Here is an 18,535-nt window from a genome sequence, read left to right as displayed (position 1 = left end):
GATTAGGTTGTCCACCCTGCAGCTGGGGAAGGATAGTGGTGGCCTGGCAGTACCGGTCCCTAGAGCATACTTTTTAGCCTCTCAATTGCAGCAGCTGGGGGGCTGGGGAATTTACGACCCGTCTGACCCTGTTAGAGCCCTTTCGATTCCCCAGAACCTCATGCAGCATTCATACATCTAGAGGCGGGGTTCACGCACATCCAGGATTGTTCCTTGATAGTTAAAGTCCATAAACTTTTATGGAAATATGTCAAAAATATGTTAGCTGTACAGGGCTTTTTCTTGAAAACCGCAATTTGGCAGAATTCCAACTATCGTGAATTGCTCAAAGGTGTCCGATGCTTGGGAGGCCCAGGGCATTGGATTCATGACACAGCTTTACAGGGCTGATGTCCTTAAATCTTTTCAGGAATTACAGCAGGAATTTGCAATTCCCCGACACTACTTCTTCCAATACCTACAGCTTCGACATGTCCTCGCATTCCATTCACGTGTTTCCCAACTTAGATTGACAGAACATAGATTGACGTGTGAAGTCTTCCAGAACACCGACAAAAAGCGTATGATCTCTAACACTTACTCTATCCTCTTAAACTCCATGCAGGACCCCTCCAAACTACCAAAAGAGTAGAAAGATCTGGGAAGTCTGGATGGGGAAACTTGGGAGTTGTGTCTCTCCTTGGTGCCCTTAGTATCCGTATCGTCATCACAAAAGATTTCCCATCTGTTTCTCTTACATAGAGCCTACAGGACTCTGGTCCAGCTATTTAAATGGGGATGTAGACCCACGCCTACCTGCCCAAAGTGTGAGCAGGATCAGGGTACCCTCATCCACATGGTATGGAGATGCCCAAAATTATTTCGCTACTGGACGGAGGTAATTGACATAATCTCTTAAATATATAACTTCCAGCTCCTCAGGGACCCTATTGTGTGTTTACTGGGAGCGCTGAAAGTGGAGACTTTGACCCCACATGCTCATGTAGCTGTTCTACGCTTATTCTATGTGGCACGTAAACTGATAGCCAGAAACTGGATCACCCTCCGAGTACCAACAGAGAGTCAATGGGTTGCACAAGTTAATGCGTTACTAAACAGAGAAAAGTTGACCTATCAACATCGGAATGATTCCAAAAAGTTTTATTCCATGTGGCAACCTTAGTTGGATGACCCCTCCCTAGCCCCACACCAACTGGTGATGAATAGACTACTCATGGGTTGAGGTGGCAAATGACTCAGGTCTACTATTATTGTGCTGCCCCCTTACCTTCTCTCCCCCCCCCTTCCCCTACCTTTGCCCTCCCTTACCCCCTCCTTGGTTCTCTCCTCTCTCCCCTTCTTTGTGGTTTCTATCTATGTTTTCCTCCTTGTTAGTAGGATCACTCCTTCTTTTGCTGTGGTTTTTGAGCATAATCCAGTATTCTTCAAGGCTGACTGTTCTATATAGTGTAATGTACTTGGTTTGCACACATACGTCTTTCTTTAATTGAATGTATCTCTTCAATGCTCTGTATATATCGCATGTTTGTCTGTCAAAAGACTGTTTGTTTAATATACAGTATTTTTTATGCTCAATATAAATCTATTTTTCTTGAAAAAAAAAAAAAGAATACTGCCCTGCGGCTCAGTCTCCGAAGGGAGGGGATCATGCTCTGCTTCAGTATGTCACAGTACATGTTGGCATTCATGGTTCTATCAATGAACTGTAGCTCCCCAGTGCCGGCAGCACTCATGCAGCCCCAGACCATGACACTCCCACCACCATGCTTGACTGTAGGCAAGACACACTTGTTTTTGTACTCCTCACCTGATTGCCGCCACACACGCTTGACACCATTTGAACCAAATAAATGTATCTTGGTCTCATCAGACCACAGCACATAGTTCCAGTAATCCATGTCCTTAGTCTGCTTGTCTTCAGCAAACTGTTTGCGGGCTTTCTTGTGCATCATCTTTAGAAGAGGCTTCCTTCTGGCACGATAGCCATTCAGACCAATTTGATTCAATGTGCGGTGCATGGTCTGATCACTGACAGGCTGACCCCCCACGCCTTCAACATTTGCAGCAATGCTGGCAGCACTCATATGTCTATTTCCCAAAGACAACCTCTGGATATGTGTAAGATTCCGGTACCTCCGGTACCCTTAATCTCTGTAATGCGTCCCACCTTTCTCTTCAGGTGGTACGCATATACCTTTAAGAACGATGATGTCACTGCTGAGCGCCGCAGAGCGGCTATTTCAACCGCCGGCGGTCTCACTCACATTGTTCGTTCAACCTGCCTTGTTATCCACATGCTTTCAAGTCTGTCTCTCGATCGGAACCTCCAGCTATTCCCTTTACCTGGAGCAGACCGGAACCTCGCTACTGATCCCTGTATCTTGCTACCGGATCATTCCTTATCTACTGGACCTCTCTAAACTACTAACATTACAAGTGATAAGTACCCCGCAGGGGAACCCTCCATAACCTTATTGCACTATCTACCTATGCACATTAAGGACAGTTACTACCTATCCATACTATCCTATCATCTGCACTGTTACATAGATTGCTAGCTCTTGAGCCTACTACCATCTATCATCTGCACTGCTGCATAGATTGCTAGCTCTCCTGTCTACTACTATCTATCCTTGCACTGGGTTAGTCTATCCTGTATTTGTCATCTGCTGTCCTCACCACCTGTTAGCATACTCGATACTAACCTATCTGCATTCCTAAATACCATCTTGAACTCTCCTATACAAACCTATCAAGTGATTACCATCCTTGTCACTGTTCACACCTGTCCCTTCAGCACATCACCTTCATACTATCATATACATCCTATCACTCCAGGAACATCTCATTGAGTGTGTATATATCTGTATGTTGAAGCTGACAGGCCCACGGTGATGAGTCCTGGAGAGTAGGATCTGGTATTCAACACATCTCTACATGACTACTGAGTGGAGATTTTGCAGCTGCAAATCCAGCCTATACTAAAAACGCAGGAGCGTTACAATATGACGCTGAGCACATGCAATCAACTTCTTTGGTTGACCATGGCGAGGCCTGTCCTGAATGGAACCTGTCCTGTTAACCCGCTATATGGTCTTGGCCACCATGCTGCAGCTCTGTTTCAGGGTCCTGGCAATCTTCATATAGTTGTTTGCCATGAGGTGCCATTTTGAACTTCCAGTGACCAGTATGAGAGAGTGGGAGCGATAACACCAAATTTAACACACCTGCTCCCCATTCACACCTGAGATCTTGAAACACTAACGAGTCACATGACACCGGGGAGGTAAAATAGCTAATTGGGCCCAATTTGGACATTTTCACTTAGGGGTGTACTCACTTTTGTTGCCAGCGGTTTAGACAATAATGACTGTTAGTTGAGTTATTTTGAGGGGACAGCAAATTTACACTGTTATACAAGCTGTACACTAACTACTTTACATTGTAGCAAAGTGTAATTTCTTCAGTGTTGTCACATGAAAAGGTATAATAAAATATTTATAAAAATGTGAGGGGTGTACTCACTTTTGTGAGATTCTGTATATCTGAGGTGATTTTACTTTACTTCTTAGACTTGATTATTATATTTACATGGTTCTATGGATGTGAGCCCACAGGCGAGCGCGTGACACGGGATCCCCCTGGGAGTGGAATCTAAGGGCCAGCCAGTGTTCTCCCAGGGTCACCCTGCTCCCGAGGAGAGTTCCCAAAGACACAATGCAGGCATGAATGGATGGATGTAGCAAAAGGAAAGCTGGATAACGAGCCAAGGTCAGGGCAGGCAGCAGACAAACGTAATCAGGAGAACTAGCTGGGTCGGTACACAAGAGATCAGGCCACAAGAAGTCAGGTAGGAAAGATAACACGGAAGGAGCTCAGGAACAAGTGTTGCTCAAACAACCAGAAACTGGTCTGAGTGGGATTTAAATAGGGAGACACATGAGAGGCTGGACAGGAAGTAGCAGGAAGGAAGGAAGGTATATTAACCATCAAGTGAAGCAGGCGAAAACCCATAGCTGCTAAGTCAGTGCAGCAAGAGCAGAGCACAGGCTTGTGGAACCACAGGTGCCAGCAGACCTACAGCAGCAAAAGGTAAAAACGTATGCAAACAGTAAAACACAGATGAGCTCTGCAGCTGATCTGTGACATATATATAAAATATATAAAACTGCTGTTTTTAAAATACAGTGACAAACTTAGGTCATTAAACCATGGTAGTTTTTTAAGGAAATCATAGCCTGCTGTAAATATACAGTATATAGATAATAGCACCCTCCTAGTTAGGCTGCTAGGCAAATTACATTTTTGGCTTCTGCTGTAACCGGAGGAGCAATGATTGCTTAGTTTTGTCTGCTCAGGGCTGCACTGGCTGGGTGTTTGATTGCTTACCCCTGACTCTGGAAGTAGTTTCTAGAATTTAGGGAGGGAGAGTTTAAATGACCCGCCGGAATATTGAGCAGGGCTCAGCCAATCCCTGGGGAGGTGTGCCCAGTTGGTGGCTGGGAGAAATGGTAAATAATGTGGAGCCCTGAGGAGATTGTTTCTCCTTCCCCTGAGGGGATGGATTACTGAGCTTAGGAGGAGATGCTTGCCTCTGGAGCCCATCGACTGGGCGCTGGATCGCTCTATATGGGGCTGCACCTATGGACTGATCCTAGACCAGGACTCTGTGAGTAAAGCCTCCTTTCTGTGCTGCCCCTTAAAGCTACTTAGCCATGAACTTGATTAGCTATACCTGTTCTGCATCCTACTTCATAGTCCCCAGCTGTGAGGGAATACACTGTTCAGTATTTACATGGAGAAGATTGTCCTTGAACTGCTATTTGTCAATCATTTTGGAATATCTCATTTCACCCCTAATCCCCTCCCAAGTTCCTACTAGCAAATAATCTACAAAAAGACAAACCCCTGGACCGTTCACTGAGCTGGAGTGAATGGACCGTTGCTGTGTGCCTGGCTGCCCCTGCACTGTGTGGTAAAAAAACAGTGAATTTATAGCGGCTCCTTCATTAATATTTAGCATGGGTTGTTATTAAGCCTCCATTCCTGGATCCACGTTTTACCTGGTAGCCAGACTCCATTAATTAGTTCCAGCTGTCCATGGACTTTTTTGCCTCTGATCACATTAGATTTACTACACCATGGGGTTTTTTCTGTTTGAGCATCCAGATCGGACCTATATCCTTTGAAGATCCACCTGAGCTCTGCTCACTACAACAGATTGGACCCCGTGGACTACCCTTTGCTTGTTTTTGGAGATTATCAGTCAACACCCTATACTGAAGGGTAGATAGGGTGAGTGCCATACCTAGTGGGCATCACAGGTATAGGCACTTTATTCACTAGCCTCATTTATCTCACTAACCTCTTTATTTTCACGGGCACTATCCCCAGCACTATATTAAAGGGGTTCTCTCCCTTTATTAATTTATTTTTTTATTTGATTTATACATGTTTTGAGGTTATTCACCAAAGGTTTACTTATTATATTGGTCTATCCACATTCCTGCACTGGATACTGCACTACCAGCACTGTATGAATAAAGTTTATTACATTTGCACCTTGTTTTATTTAAGGTTTCCAACACTCATTTTTTCAGCACTGAGCACTTTATAAGGGCGTAGATATTTCAGCCCAAATATAGATCCTATTGTTTGAACTTGCACTTTACCATCACCTGTGGATTATTTATTTATATGTTTAATCTTTTTTATGATGAGTATACACCTATAGGATCTAGGCCAATATACATTTTTAACAGGTAGCGCCGTTACCAACCTTTTCCAACCCTTTATTTACACTTGACCCCTATTACCCAGGGGTTTGTTGGTGGCAGCTATACACCTGTATATACCTTTTTTTCATATATCCCATAGTGCTGGTCACCCCCTCTTTTTTTTTTATTATGGCGTCATTGACTCCCCCGTCTGTCATTCAAAGTCAGTTAGCCATTCAGAAGAGAGAGGGGGGCCGAACTGCAGCTCTGAATGGACACGCAGAGCTGCAGCTCGGCTCAGGTGCCCCCATAGCAAGCTGCTTGCTGTGGGGTACTCAACAGGAGGGAGGGGCCAGGATCAGCAATGAGGGACCCGAGAAGAGGAGGATCCAGGCTGCCCTGTGCCAAACGAACTGCAAAGAGAAAGTAAGTATAAAATGTCTGTTCTTTTTCTTGTAAAAAAAAAAAAAAAAAAGAGACCTTGCAATCATTTCAAACTGACTGTTTTCTTTAAAAGCTGTGCTAAATCAAAAATTAGGCAGTGATCTCTCATTTTTATGTTGATTCCCCCTCCCTAGGAGAAAGGTCAACAGGATTTGGAGTAACAAACAGAACATTTAGTCTTTCAAATATATTCTCTGCAGTATTACTGTTTTAAAACCACACTCCTAGAGAAATCGTCTATGTAGGCAACATGATTTCCTTCCAAATGCCCTTTGAGATGATTTTAATTAGAAAGATAAGAACATGTTGTAACTGCAGTTATTTCTTTAGCTCCAAACTCATTGCTCAACTACACCAGTCCAGCTGGTGCATTGTGAAACTTTCAAACAGTTGTCTCATCAGCCACTGAGAGGAAGAGTAGTGGAAGATACAGAAGTCAGACAGATACAAGGTAATTGCACATTTTTTAGTTATTTTATTTGGTATTTAGGGAGGATATGCTACATTAAATAGTTGTTTGTCACTGAAATGCAAATTATGTAGAAAATTCAACATATTATTTGCATAATCTTTCTGAATACACAGGCTCGTGCAGGCTAATCCAGTCTTATTTATGGGGTCATGCATAATAAGAACTATCTCTGGGGCAGTACAGACTTTTGTGCACTTACACGTGCTTTGCATTTATTGGATAAAGGGCAGATATGTGTTTTTCCATCTGCCTATTAAAACTGGAGCTAAACAAGAGTAAAGGTGAAGCTGTTGCCCATAGCAATAGGTTTTGCAATAGCAAACAGGTTGTAAAATTCAAAGAAAAAATATTGCTATGGACAGAATCTCTGCTTTTAATTTGCTTTATCAAATCGTGTAAGAATTTTATTAATGGATCAAAGTGTAAAGGCATACTAAGGTGTGTCACCTCTTCATTGTGGTATGTATGGGTTAAGGATTAACAAAACAAGCTGGTGCCAGTAAAGTTAGTGAAGGAAGTTTGGGGGTAGAGATGAAAATAGTGATTTATGTGACCAGAGGTTTAACCTAAATAATGGCATCATTGTAATGCAGATATCCACCAATTTCTGAGAGCATGCATTTTTTTAAGTTTTACATTCTGTGTATTATTTAGCCATGTTTATAACCTATGGCTACATCTACTTTACACTGCTTTGCATTTCCTACTCTGTGCCTGCTCAACTTTTCAAGCAGTCAATCATGCAGGTTTGGGTCACCAGATATACCCAACACTTTACATAGAAAACCCTGCAGTGCAGAAACCCTGTGTTATTGGGAGGAAGGAGGGACAGACAAGGCCATGGACCTGCCACTCCTGCAGAGTACAGATATTCAGGGCTCCCACTTTTTATCGAGATGACAAACAGTCATGGGTTCCATTGGTAAATATCAAATTTTAACAGTATAAGTAGAATGTATTTGGTTTTTCAAGCATTGTAAATGAAAACTGTAATTGGCACGGGCAATGATCCTCATTCCTAGGAAACCAGCAAAGTATGTCGGAGGCCCTGGACTGATGGATTTTTTCTTTTTAGGCTCCATGCACACTGGTTTAAAAGTCACTGTTTCTACAGGAGTTTTGTGTTTTGCCTTTAGAAACAGCTCAATGTTATCCTATGTGTCCATGCACATTAGGACGATTAGAGGCATATTTTAGGCTCAACGTTTAGAGGCAGGAAAAAAAACCCTTCTGGTTTACGTTTCTGATTGGAGCTTTCTGGCAGAAAAAAAAACCTCAAAACTCTCCTATACTCGTCTAAACTATGTACATAAAATCTCTCTATATGAGCATTTTTTCCTGTCAAAGGAACTGTCATTTTTTTTAAGCCCAGTGTTCATGGAGCCATAAACCTACTGTTACAGTTTTACCTAAAAAAGCCCTAATGTTTTTTCCTCTTTTCTCATAATTCCATATATATTTTAGAAGAAGAATCTTTAGACAGTTGGATAGTGACCAAATTTAATACAATTACTAATAATAACCAACATATATAGAAATGATTATACCCTTTCCTTGAAATTTTAACTGCATATGAGAGCAACAATAAAGCACTGCAACATAGATTCAAAAAGACCTTCAAATACAAGGTCAAATGTAATTGTGCAGAATTAAAGACTCTCCTTCTCTTCCTCTCCATGTGCCGGTTCACACTATTGCGATGCGGGAACACTGCGAATCTACTGTGTGTTCCCGCATCGCATCCGCAGCACAGGCAGTTCACACTGTCATATGCGATACGCTGGGGGTGTCTATTCGAAGTTAACGAGAGTATATACAGACTGTATACTGTATTTTATTTTAACCCCTTGCTGACCGCTCACGTTGAGCCTACTGCGGCAAAGTGGTTAGTCATTGTCCAGCGACGTAGACCTACGTTGCTGGACTCCTCCCCTTGTGGGCGGTGCGCTTGCGACGCCGGAGGCTAGCTCCTGCTGTATTCATTCACAGCGGGAGTCGGGTCAGGGGAGGAGCGGCGGTGATCACTGCCGCTCTTCCACGATCGTTGGGAATCGAGTGTGGAGATCCGCCCGCTTGTGTAAACAAAGACCGCGGATCTCCTAAGTGACAGGCAGGGACATAGCTAAACCTGTGATCTGTGCCTGTGTCACACAGTCCCCTCCCCCCACACATGTTAGTAAGCACCAGGCATACATTAACCCCTTGATCACCAATAAAAGTTAACCCCTTCCCTGCCAGTGTCATTTTTACAGTAACAGTGCATATTTTTAGCACTGATTACTGTAGTAATGTCACTGGTACCCCCAAAAGTGTCAAAAATGTCAGTCAAGGGTCCGATCTGTCTGCCGCAATGTCGCAGTCCCGCAAAAAAAAAAACGCAGATCGCCGCCATATCGCCGCCATTACTAGTTAAAAAAAAAACAATAAAAATGACAGAAATTTCCCGTAGTTAGTAGCTGCGATAACTTTTGCGCAAACCAATCAAAATACACTTATTGTGATTTTCTTTACCAAAAATATGTAGCAGAAAACAAATTGGCCTAAAATGTTAAAAAATTTAGATTTTTTACATTTTTTGGGGGAATTTCATATAAAAAATGTGAAAAATATTGTTATTTTTTCAAAATTGTTGCTCTTTTTTTGTTTATAGCGCAAAAAGTAAAAATCGCACAGGTGATCAAATAAAACCAAAAGAAAGCTCTATTAGTGGGGGAAAAAAGACATAGATTTAATTTGGGTACAGCATCGCACGACCGCGCAATTGTCCGTTAAAGTAACACAGTGCCGAATCGCAAAATATGGCCTGGTCAGGAATGGGGTAAAATCTTCCGGTCTTAAAGCGGTTAAAAATACGCTCATTGAGAATTTTTTTGTCAAAGACATGTAGCTAAATACATTTTGGCCTAAATATATGACAAAAATTTAATATATTGGATATTTTTTAACTGTCAAAGTAGAAAAATATTGTTATTTTTTCAAAATTGTCGCTCTAGAAAGGGAAATTTACTCCAGTAAGAGTTATTATGGGAAAAAGGTGTTTCCACTACAGGTTTATCACTAATCCTAGTTTCCATGACAACCCAAAATGTTCAAAGTCCCATTCACAGGGACAGAAAGTGAAGTGAAATATTCCGAACAGGGGCGCAGACAGCAAAACAAATGTTACTGGTGTGTTCCCTATGCTTTCCAAAATGTAAACATATTTGTTTTGGCTGGAGTTACACTTAAAAAATGTACCTTTTCCAACTTACATACATTTTCAAATTAATGACAAATCTTATTTGTAACTCGGGGACTGCCTCTAATAATATTTTCATTGTGTTAATTGGTGTCCTTAGTAGCTGTGTTGTACTGACAGTCTGACATTCCAAGTAACAGGAATGGGAAGGTATAGGATGGAAATAAAGGACCCCTGAGTGCTGCAACCTTTCTGAGGTCTGTCAGATTGTGAATCAACGCCTCATAGATCATTGGTTGGTCTTAGTTTTCATGCAAAAAATATGGTAAAGCTAGATATATCTTACCTTACTGTGAGCCATAATGTACTGTAGGAAGAAATTGATTCATTTCTATGAAGATATCAGGGAGAAAACATGAAAGGGGAGGTTGACCTGTCACAAGCAATAAGCAAAATTAAAACCACTGTAGCACAAACTTTGTCAGGCGATATTGCCAGTGCCTTTGCCTCTTACTGTAAGGTATAATGAAAATATACCTGTATAAGCAAAATGTGTAGCCGAAGACTTATGGCCCATACACACTATAAGATTTTCTGAAGACTTTTTCCTTTAGACTTACCAAAACCATATAATATGAGGTCAAACCTAAACACTTTCAATTTGTATGCAATCTGGCAGGCCCTTGCACTACATAGAAAAGGTAAATCTGAAGGAAATCTAACCACAAAAGTTGAAAAGTGTGTATCCAGCTTAATGCTGGCCATACCCCATACAAAAAAATCGGCGGACATTCGTTCATTTGGACAGTTCTTTAGTTTATCGGTAAGCTAATGGGCACGAATCAGTAATCGGCTGTGACGTTTTTGAGCCGAAAAAAGGACAAGTTTGGAACTTTTATGCCGAACGAACGATAAATTGAAAGGTTAATGTGTTTCTCGTCCAAACTGTTTGCACTAGGTATACGTAAAAAAAACAAACCAAAAAAGGAATAATTTATGTCCATTGAATGATTTGTCTGTCATTACATGATAGCACAATGCTCACACGGCTGAGTGTTTTTCGAAAATGAGTTTGAACAATTTTTCGTATAGTGTATGGCCAGCATAAGACCAACCAAAGACCTATAAGGCATGCATTCTGGACCAGACCACCCTCCAAACGTAGGATCAGAAGGCAAGGTAATGGACAGGAAAACTCTAAGCTGAACGTCCCTCTTTATTTTAATTAAAAGGATAGGGAGCAGCAAATGAGGGGGAAACCTTGAAATCACCACTTATTTCAAAAGGGAACAAAAGTTATCAGGGCATGTTATCTCTTTTGTCCAAACACTGCTTCCTCAGATAGTGGTGAGGTCAGGGGCCTCATTGGTTGATATGCCTTTAAAATGTCCAGTTGACTGTCTAGGTAAGTGAAATCCTGATCTTTTCTCAATAGTCCTGAGTCAGCAAACTGGCCAACAATGCCATTCTTTTATTACAATAAAGACATTTTTTTCATCCTCCTTGCAATCACATCAGCTGCTTTTTCATTCACAAACTATATAGTCTAATAAATGAGTGTAAGTCCACACTTTCAAATGTTTTTTGGCTCAATGATAGATATATTTCCATTCTAACGTCAATGATAGCTCCATGAGCTCACAGTCAAAAGCAGTGAGTTTGACTGTCGGCTCCATGTATGCGTTCCTTGATGAGCTAATCGAGGGCGAATACTGCTGTGCGAGATGTCAGCTAGTTGTTTCTCTGGAAGCCCAGATCCTGGATTTAGAAAACAAGGTGGCAACACTGCGCAGCATCAACAACCTGGAAAAGAGTTTGGACCCTTACCCAGCAGGTTCTGGCAGGGGTCAGTGCAGAGGAGGTTGGAGACTTGGAGGCACAAGAGCCAGAGGTACCCCGCAACAAATATGCAAAGTTGCCTAATGTTGGGGATATCAGCTCAGGGGTGGCAGTGCTGGAGCAGGCGACTTACCCTTGATGCCAGAGGAGTGACTGCTCCGGTAAGTAGGACGCCAGGGATACAGGAAAAGTTAGACAGATACTGATAGTAGGGGACTCAACTATTAGAAGGACAGAGAGGGCAACTTGTCACAAAGACTGAGGTCGGCGAACAGTATGTTGTTTACCGGGCGCTCGGGTTCGGCACATCGCGGATCGGATGGAGTGGGGCTGGCGAGGATCCAGCTGTCATGGTATACATTGGCACAAACTTAAAAAAAGGAGTTTCAGACTTTATATGAGGCACAAGTGCTATGTGCCTCCATCCCTGTATTCGAGAGGCAAAAAGGGAGGTTTTGGGACTTTGTTTGAGGTGTGTGACCCGTCAAAGCTGTATTGCATATAAACATCATGTATCTATACATACAAAAGTATGCAAAATAGTATAGCTAAAAAACAAGTATTTTATTAGGTAATCTTTACACAAATAATAGCAAAAGAAATACAGTAAGACTGAAGGTGAATCACATAGATAAGCAAGGAAGAGCCACTGGTGCAAATTATATAAGAATTGTGTGTAAAATAATGACGGGATATACTGAATATCCAAGGAAGAGTGATAACATAGGGAAACTCCTAAGTAAAATGCGTGGGGCTAGCACTTAGAATTATATCTGCTAAAATTAATATATAAATATAAATATTTAATAAGCTGCTGCTGGTAAAAAGGGTTGCCTTTTTAAAACAGATAAAATATTAGAGTACCTGCGCTGCTTATCTACCAAATAATTATTATGTGTATAAAAACCAAATTAATCACTAATAATGTGCTCAAAGTGCTAGTGCCTGAACTGTATCGAATAAAACAGTTATAAAAACTTTACAGATTGTGCATGAATAAATAGCTTAAGTGAAAACCAATATAATAGGTAAATGGATAAATATATAAATAAATAAATATCTTCTACAATAAATTCTTGTGATAAAGTTCATATATTCTTCAATCGACCAAGTGATATTATAGTGACAGTCTTTGTGCCAAACAAAAATTCGAAGTGCTGCGTGCTCATATAAAGTGGCGGTGCTCAATATTCGCAGGTAGGTGCTCCCCTCTTGGTCCCCTACTCACCAGAAGCCAAATTATAAACTGCTCTAAGGATAATCCTTGGTGGTAATAGCCTCGAGGGACCGCCAGCCAATCGGCTTATAAGATACTCTGCAGCTCACAACTTCCAGGTATTGCTCATAAAAAAGAAAGGTACTATCATCGTGCAGTATATCGGAGCTTTATTAGTTGCGCATATTAAAATTACACTTACAGTGTTGAAGAAAACAAAACGCCTTTGCACAATCCCACGGGCCCGCCAATCAAATGGCCGTGCTCTCTGCCCATGTCCCCAGAAACCGGAAGTCGGATGTGGCCAGACGTGACGTAGTACGTATTCGGACGGACGGCTTACGTACTACAAATACGTACTACGTCACATCCGGCCACATCCGACTTCCGGTTTCCGGGGACACGGGCAGAGAGCACGGCCATTTGTTTGGCGGGCCCGTGGGATTGTGCAAAGGCGTTTTGTTTTCTTCAACACTGTAAGTGTAATTTTAATATGCGCAACTAATAAAGCTCCGATATACTGCACGATGATAGTACCTTTCTTTTTTATGAGCAATACCTGGAAGTTGTGAGCTGCAGAGTATCTTATAAGCCGATTGACTGGCGGTCCCTCGAGGCTATTACCACCAAGGATTATCCTTAGAGCAGTTTATAATTTGGCTTCTGGTGAGTAGGGGACCAAGAGGGGAGCACCGGCACTTTATATGAGCACGCAGCACTTCGAATTTTTGTTTGGCACAAAGACTGTCACTATAATATCACTTGGTCGATTGAAGAATATATGAACTTTATCACAAGAATTTATTGTAGAAGATATTTATTTATTTATTTATTTATATATTTATCCATTTACCTATTTATTATATTGGTTGTCACTTAAGCAATTTATTCATGCACAATCTGTAAAGTTTGTATAACTGTTTTATTTGATACAGTTCAGGCACTAGCACTTTGAGCACATTTTTATCTGTATTAAAAAGGCAACCCTTTTTTACCAGCAGCAGCTTATTAAATATTTATATTTATATATTAATTTTAGCAGATATAATTCTAAGCGCTAGCCCCACGCATTTTACTTAGGAGTTTCCCTATGTTATCACTCTTCCTTGGATATTCAGTATATCCCGTCATTATTTTGCACACAATTCTTATATAATTTGCACCAGTGGCTCTTCCTTGCTTATCTATGTGATTCACCTTCAGTCTTACTATACCTAATCTTCCACACTGTTTACTTCTTCAATTTTCTTTTACAATTATTATTGGATGGTTTGTTGGGAGCATCACCGATCCCTCCTCAAAATTGTATATTCTTTTTTTTTTCCCTCTCCCTACACACACACCTGGCGTGCAGAGGTATTGCTCCCTCAGTTCCCCATTTCCAGCAGCCCCCTCATTCCACATATTGCATGGCAACAGACTGAGATGATATGTAAGGTACATTCGTGTTTGATATTGGTCATGTATGTGCCATTCGTTTTGACACATGACGGTGAACTAACATATATTCCCTATAGATGCATGGACTGCACCTGCTCCTGAGAAAGTGATTTTTCATGAAACGCGTAAAGCATAACTGGATGCAGCCTATTTAGGTTTACTATATGTCTGGACATTGTTTATCCATCCATTTTTGTCAACCACAAACATGCATTATTATTACTTGTATCTACTCATTTCTACTGTTTTTTAATGCTTTTTGGCTTTACTGCATCTTTTGGGCATATGGACTAAATTCATCAGTCATGTATACAACACTATGATGTATTTCTTTTGCTATCATTTAGTATAAAGATTACTCAATAAAATACTTGTTTTTTTAGCTATACTATTTTGCATACTTTTGTATGTATAGATACATGATGTTTATATGTAACACAGTTTTGACGGGTCACACACCTTATACAAAGTCCCACAACCATCCTTTTTGTTTCACGTTGGCAAAAATGACAAAGTAAAAGGAAGGTGGAGAGCCCTAAAAATTGATTTCAGGGACTTAGGGAATAGATTGAAGAGAAGGACCTCCAAGATGGTTTTCTCAACAATACTACCTGTACCTCGAGCCACACTAGAGAGGCAGCAGGAGCTTAGGGAACTGAACAAGTGGCTGAGGAACTGGTGTAGGAAGGAGTGGTTTAGGTTCCTGGAGAACTGGGCTGACATCTCAGTCAGTTACTTACTGTTTAGTAAGGACGGGCTGCACCTTAAAGTGATTGTAAAGTCTTGTTTAAAAAAAAAAAACACGTTACACTTACCTCCTCTGAGGAGTTGGTTTTGCATAGAGCTGTTCGGCCCCACCCCTTCTCTCTTCTGATTGGCTCACTGACTTTGACAGCCGCGGGAGCCAATGGTGTCGTGGCTGTATCTCAGCCAATCAGGATGGAGAGTCCCAGGACAGCCGAGGGACTCGTGGCCATCACTGGACAGAGAGGGGGCACAGGTAAGTATTAGGGGGTGCTGGGGAGGTTGCTACATACAGAAGGCTTTATATCTTAATGCATAGAATGCAATGCTTTACAACTCCTTTAATGGGGATGGTGCAGCTCTATTGGGAAGAAAAATGGCCACAAAGTTGGCGGGCTTTTAAACTAGGTGTGGGGGGGGGGTTTAGAGGAAGTGACAGCCAGCAGTGAGTGATGACAGCCAAAGGTCAGAGGGTAATAGTGGAGTCAGTTGTGATAATATAGCCGCAACATCTAATCCCAGGGTGAATGAGTGGACAAACGAAGAACAAAGCTAGAGAAAACATGAGGAGAAATTAATATACACTCATACAACACTGAGAGGCGCATACACAAATACCAGGAGACTAGCTAACAAAATGGAGGAACTGGAGCTGCTATTACACAAGGAGGACTTGGACATTGTGGGAATAACAGAAATTTGGTTTGACAGATCACATGACTGGCTAGCAATTATTCAGAGGTGTTCCTTGTATCGGAAGGACAGGCAAGATAAAAGGGGGGGGGGGTGAGTCTATATATCAAAAATGATGTAAGGGTGGTAAAGAGGAGTGATATTGTGAATGGGACGAGGGGGGAGGTGGAATCTATGTGGGTAGAACTCAAAAGAGAAGAAGTAAGTGGGAAATTACTAGTAGGGGTGTTAAAGGCTCCCCAACCTTAAAGCGGAGTTCCGGCCACAAAAAAAATATTCAATGAAAATATCCCCGGGACAGTCAGGGCTAGTACATTCCACAATGGATAGCCTCTGATCTGTCCCGGTTCGCACTTACCTGCAAGAAGAAATACTCACTTTTAAAATTTCTTCTCCAGCGTTGCCATCTCAGGTGTGGGCAGCTGAAGCCAGCGCGATCTTCTTCTGCGTCCTCTTCCATCCTCTTCGGTCCCACAATGCACTGCCCCGGCCCCGCCGTCACTTCCGGGGCTGCAGCGTCATCCCTGCACAGCTTCTGAGCATGCCCAGAAGCTGTTTAGCAAGGTATGATGCGCCTGAACCGGAACTGACGTCGGGGCCGGTGCAGGCGCATTGATTCCTGGGAGCGATGACGTTCAGCTCCCAGGAATCATTGCAAAGCGGAAGTGACGGCGCGGGCCGCGGCCGCCGAGGGAGTAAGTGGAAGAAAGGTGAGTATATTTTTCCGCAACTAAAAGGTAAGTAAAAAAAAAATCGTAATTATCCATTTCTGTTTCAGGTGACCTATAGCAAGCGGATGGCCGGAACTCCGCTTTAAGGAGGAGGAGGACCATTACTCTTGCTGGAGAAGAGACGCTTGAGAGGGGATATGATAGTGATTTACAAATAACTCAATGGTGATCACAGCATAGGAAAAAAAACTATTCAGTCTCAGAGAGTGTAAGAGGAGGCGGGGCCATACAGTGAGATTGGTGGAGAAGTGGTTTAACCTAAAGTTGTGCAGGGGATTTGCACTGTCAGGGCGATAAGGATGTGGAACTCTCTTCCACAATTGGTGGTGTCAGCAGGGAGTCTGGATATTTCTAAAAGACTCTTGGACGTGCATCTTACTGAGGACAATATACAGGGATATGGGAAATACTTATCGACACTGACACACGTACACCTCAGCAATCACTTAATTGATCCATCATAGAAAGGGCTGGCCCAAGAAATTGTGCTGCCTGGCTCCAATAATAAATTGTCCCCCCCCCCCGCCCCAAAAAAAAAAAATAAGATTTACATGCAACAACACACTGTCTATATGCAACATTTTTAACGGGCTGCATTGTGGGGGGGGGGGGGGGAGTTATGGGACATGATTTTCGACACTGACACACGTACACCTACACAGGTTAAACTGGATGGACTATTGTCTTTATTCAACCTTACCTACTATGTAACTATATAACTATATGGAGGTCTTATGTAACTATATGGAAGTTGAATTGCTATTTAGCAGTGTAAGCAAACACCTTACTGATCTGTCATAGACAGGGCTGGCCCAAAAAATTGTGCTGCCTGGCTCCAGGAATAAAATTTTAGCCCAACACTTTTTGGTACCTTTTTTGCATTTTTTCTTCGGGACTTCCATCCTATGTTGCTTACACGAGGTACATCACTTCCGTGGTTTCATCCGGCCCTCCTCCTTCCCCCTGCTGCCTTCTGGGACCTGTGTGTGTCCCAGAACACGACGGGACCATTCAGAAAGCGCCGCGTGACTCGCGCATGTGCAGTAGAAAACTGGCTATGAAGTCTGAAGGTTTCACTACGTTTCCCTTACTTGCAATGCTGGCGCCTAAACCCAAAGCCGATGGACAGATCGGCTTGGGGTGCCGACATCATGGGCTCCCTGGACAGGTAAGTGTCTGTTTAAATGAACGTTAATTTTTTTTCCTCCAGGCTGGAACTCTGCTTTAAATATCAAATTTAGAAAATACTATATATACACTGTTATCTTCTTCCATGACTCTCTACCAGACTGGTCCACCAAATACCCACTGTCTGTCGTCCTCAGTCCTCCTGCCACTCCTGTGTCTGGCGTTGCATCCACCCTAGAAGATCCAGCCTGCCCTGCGTGAGATGGAGTGTGCTGATGTTTGGCATCATTGCACACACCACAATCACGCAAGGGGCGCTATGTCTCCTCATACTCATCAGTTGCCACTACGGGCGGTAGTATGAGATGGGGGAGAAGCTGCCCAAGCGCTGCAAACTGATGACACACAAAACTGCTGGAAGAAAATCTTGGGCGTCAATTTGCCGCCCCTCTCAAAGTGCCGCCTGGACCCAGCAGGACCCCGTCATTTGCTCTGAGGCCTTGCAATTTTATACCATTTTAAAATGGTGCCTCCATGACTGCACACGTCACACCTCAAGTAACAGTTGTCCTTGTACTCTTCTACATAACCAGTACCATGTTGCAGAATCCCTAACCACGATGCCTATCTATCTACCTTGTTCAGACAATGGTGAAATACAGTATATTTATAGGAAATATAAAAACTATTTTTACATGTATCATACTCATTTTAAACATGATCATTTCTGTAGATCATGGCAATAGAGTCACTGCGTTTTAGTGCTTCTAAACATTTGTAAAAAATATGGAAACTCATGATATTGCTCTCCAGAAAAAAAAAAAATTTATTCTTTCTTATTTTTGTCCATCATCATTTTAGGCCTTCCTTGGTTTAGGATGCTGAGAATGCTGATGCTGTTAGTTAAGAAAAAAATGCATTCATCTCAATGCT

General features: G+C 42.2%; 1 protein-coding gene across 2 annotated transcripts in view; it reads left to right on the top strand.

Annotated features, from left to right (window-relative positions):
• Positions 1–6,482: 6,482 nt before the first annotated feature.
• Positions 6,483–18,535, top strand: part of TANGO2 (transport and golgi organization 2 homolog) — a 281,037-nt gene continuing 268,984 nt past the window's right edge. The window contains exon 1 of one of the 2 annotated variants that reach the window (XM_082259109.1): positions 6,483–6,612. The gene's annotated coding sequence lies outside the window, so the exon portion shown is untranslated. The remainder of the gene's footprint in view (positions 6,613–18,535) is intronic. The other variant, XM_082259111.1, reaches the window with a different exon arrangement.

This window comes from Pelophylax lessonae, assembly GCF_965119305.1.
Source record: "Pelophylax lessonae genome assembly, chromosome: 1".
In the NCBI taxonomy this organism is placed as follows: Eukaryota; Metazoa; Chordata; class Amphibia; order Anura; family Ranidae; genus Pelophylax; species Pelophylax lessonae.
This window is presented reverse-complemented; position numbering and strand designations above follow the sequence as displayed.